The sequence below is a fragment of the Limulus polyphemus genome, unplaced genomic scaffold, assembly GCF_000517525.1.
Source record: "Limulus polyphemus unplaced genomic scaffold, Limulus_polyphemus-2.1.2 Scaffold1444, whole genome shotgun sequence".
Lineage (NCBI taxonomy): Eukaryota > Metazoa > Arthropoda > Merostomata > Xiphosura > Limulidae > Limulus > Limulus polyphemus.
Window position 1 is genome coordinate 277223 of NW_013667054.1, and position 3909 is coordinate 281131.

At 29.1% G+C, this 3909-nt stretch overlaps 1 protein-coding gene across 4 annotated transcripts in view; it reads right to left on the reverse strand.

Annotated features, from left to right (window-relative positions):
- The window catches only part of LOC106463602 (cellular nucleic acid-binding protein-like), a 33837-nt gene extending 29989 nt beyond the window's left edge, over positions 1 to 3848 (reverse strand). For 3 of the 4 annotated variants that reach the window (XM_022391141.1, XM_013923652.2, XM_013923651.2), the window contains exon 1: positions 3773 to 3844. The gene's annotated coding sequence lies outside the window, so the exon portion shown is untranslated. Of the gene's footprint in view, positions 1 to 3772 lie in introns of all 4 variants that reach the window. The other variant, XM_013923649.2, reaches the window with a different exon arrangement.
- Between the last annotated feature and the right edge of the window lie 61 nt (positions 3849 to 3909).

The window sequence follows — 3909 nt, forward strand, 5'->3', positions numbered from 1 at the left end:
TCAACTGTAAATGACTGCGTCTTGTCACGATGCATCAACCCAACAAAACTGGTTTATCAGGTTGTTTTGGGGTATGACCTGCTAAAACACAATGTGCAATAAATGGCTTTAGCATCATGGCACTTATTGTCAGTGATATGAAATAGAGCTTGTATGGAAAAGATCAACCATTAAGTTAGAAAACAAACTCAAAACAGCTGAACATAGAAAATACAGTATTCACAGCTGACAGTTGAAAACATTGACCTGGGGGTCAAATCTCACTGCATGTTTGCTGCTGAGGAGCATTATTTGAAGCATGTACAATTTTGCCTAAATTTCAGCTGGCTGATTAACTTTAGAACTCTGACCATATAGGCTATTAACCATGAAATTGTTTTACAATTTATGGTGTATAAGCCTATTAGAATCAACAAAACAGCTTAATATAACAATGGATTAATAATTATTATTTTATTCAAATTGTTTGAAAAATAGGGTTACACATGACAGACATCAATTTCATAAGAAACAAAAAAAAAGTTTGTTTGGATACAGTTTAATAAAATTTTGAATGTAAGACACTAAAACTGTGTCATGCACAGTAAAGGATACCCAGGGCAAGTGTTAATAGGTTTTCAAATTCTGGAAAAATTCTGCACTATTTTTGTACATTTTTCAAATATTCAATCTCCTTTAAAGATACTGACACCACACATTGCATGCACATTCTAAATGTAGACAGACTAACTAAGGTCTTGAATAACTATTTGAATGTGTTAATATCCAAATAATTAAAAGATTTACACAATTTCAAATTTGTTAATGACTTTGTACAAAATTTTCAAATGAAAGGTGGTTTTCCACAGTTATTTTCAAATCCTTTTCACTGAACACAACTCTTAAATTGATGTGAGGTCCATCACAATTCATAGTTTTGTAAGGATAAACCTTGAGGTATAAATCTAGAACAAATTGGGTGTAATTTGTATTTATCCTTATGAAATTTCAATGACCATTTTTACTCCACTGATAAACTCCTATAGATCTTTTTTGAACAGTTATTACATCTTTCTCAGTTTATATCAACTGAGAGTAAACATTTGAACTAAGACATTAAGGAGGTCATTAATAAAAATCAAACAATGTGAAACCTAAGACCAAACATTATGCCAATCTCAATTTGATAAACAAATTAAGATTGTTTAGAATGCTCTTACTCCAGTTATGTTTTTTGACTAATATGATATGATGCAAATTTTCCAATTTACTGCATACCCAGAACTTCCTTAAAACCCTTCACACAGTCCATATAAAGTGTTAATAACTCCCCTACTGTACTAAATATTAGTCCAATGACCAAGTATCTTAACTTCAATGCCAAGTTTTATCCATATGCTCCATTATTATTTTTTCTTACAAGTTCTTCCATAATTTACCATAAAATGCTGGTAAAGCTAACTGGTATATAGTTTGGAGTTAATATTTTTTCACCCTTTTTTTAAATATAACATCAATCTGTTTAATTTTCAATCTTCAGGTAACACACCTACATTAATTAATCTGAGTGTTATTTATTGGCACTTATGTATATTGTTAAAATAATAAATCATGCACCACGTTAAAATAGGTACACAATTAAAACATTTTAATTAAGGCCAATCTATGACCACTAAAAAGCTAACTATGTTTCGATGTTGCTACATCATCTTCAAGAGTAAGTTGGAAGACATAATCGTGTCTTATTTAAAATTTTTTTTATAAAAATGGTCATGTGACCTATGTACAGGTTTACCATTCCCATGTAAACTTTTTAGGGAAGTCACCCCACATTTTTGCATAAATATTTGCCAAACCTTCATTTCTATCATGTATTATTAAATACAGATGGTCTGGCAAATAATTACGCAAAAATGTGGGGTGACCTTTAAAAGGTTGACACAAAAATTGTAAACTTGTACATAGGTCACATGACCTATTTAACAACAACAAAAAAAGTATAAATAAGACGAGATTATGTGTTGCAACTCACTCCTCAAAATGATATTGCAACATCGAAGCATGTAGAGTCAACTTTTTAGTGGTCACAGATTGGCCTTAATTAAATGTTTTTAATTGTGTACCTACTTTAACATTGTGTATTATTAATTATTCTAATTAAATGAACTATAATAAATCACAAACAGGTATGGTGAATAATACCTGCCATTTCAAACAAGTTTTGGAAGAACTACCTAGCTCTTGTGATTTTGAAACATCTGAATTCAGCAATAATTCCTTAGCTGCTTTTTTATAAAATGGATTACAGGAAAATTCCTTGGATTAATATTACTAAAAATGAAGAATCTGACCATCTTATTCTTTGATAAAAATTCTACTGAAGTACGCAGCTATGGAAATCCAATTTTCCTTTTTCCACTAAAAACAATTTTCTACTATTAGATGTAACAGTTTTTGCAATATTTTTTTCTCAAACCTAATGATTCTTTTCACTTTTCAAGCCATTATACATTTCCAATCATCTCTATGTTTACATCTCAAGGCCTCTTATTATATGTTTTTTTCTTTCCTTAATTCATTTTTACTTTTAGTTATTTTACTACTGCTATAATTTTTTCACAATTAATTTAAACATTTCAACTTTAGCTATTTCTATTAAGACATCTATTCATATTAATTAATTTTCTTATTAAACCAGAATCAACTTTATAGTATTTTACTTTACATCACTACTGTTCTACTTGCAATAACATTCATAATCAAATGTTAATGATCATCACTTGTACAAGGGGTTTTGAAAAAAAATGTTACTGAATTTTCATTAACTATAAAGAAGTCTCAAAGATGGTTCTTGTTTTGTTTTTTTTTGTTTTGCTGGTTTAACTACCATCTGAAAAAATAATCACAATGATATTCTTGGAATAAAATACTGTTCTCTTTCTTGGCTAATCATTATGACCAACTCTACAGCTTGAAAATTCAAATCTTATTATTAATATGTAGGTAATTGAATTTTTCCAAATTGATAATTCTAATAAACTCCTGAGCAGATTATGGTTAACTACTGTTGAGAAAAAACTTTTAGTTTTATTATGTAAATAATCAACTAAGACATTTTCATTCCTATGCAGATCAGTTTTAAACCAAACACTATCATGAAAGTTACTAAGATTCAATGTTTAACTTTAACTTGACTGCTCTCAAAACGTTTTAAATATATAATCACATTATCTACAACCTTCTTCCAGTTATAACTATAAGTATAAAACTTATATTTTCATAATCATAGTTATATAATCTTGGTCTCATAAATTATACTAACTTATAACGATATAGTATGTTAATAGTTATGGCTATACTCATAATACTATTAATAATAGTATCTCATAATAATAATAATACTGACAAATTCGACATTTTCATAAACGATTATAATTTCACACACATAACATCCGACCTCATAGACAATATTTTCTCACCTAACTACCAGCACTAAATTAACAATTTAAAGTTGCACACAACAACTTGCTATACAATTTTCTAAATACTAATTTACTAAAGTAAAAACAACTAGGCTTAACAAACATATGTATAAACCAAACTGTTACGCCATTTGCCTAACCCAAAGAATAACGTTACAGATCACTTGTATTTTTGTTGCACACACAAATATGATCAATTATATTTATGTCATATTACTATTTTAATTTAGTTTAATAGTGGAGTGGATTATATTCATGTTATATAACAAAGTTCATTAAACATAATTGCCATTTGGCTATTTTTTTCTTACCTATGAATTTCCTCAACAGCAACAATATGGATGAGAAGCCACTTCCTAAAATCGCGCGTCACACGTGGGGTTTTGCACACGCAACGCCAAAGTTAACAAACTGCTACCTGGTGCAGACGATTTGAAACACATTCAAG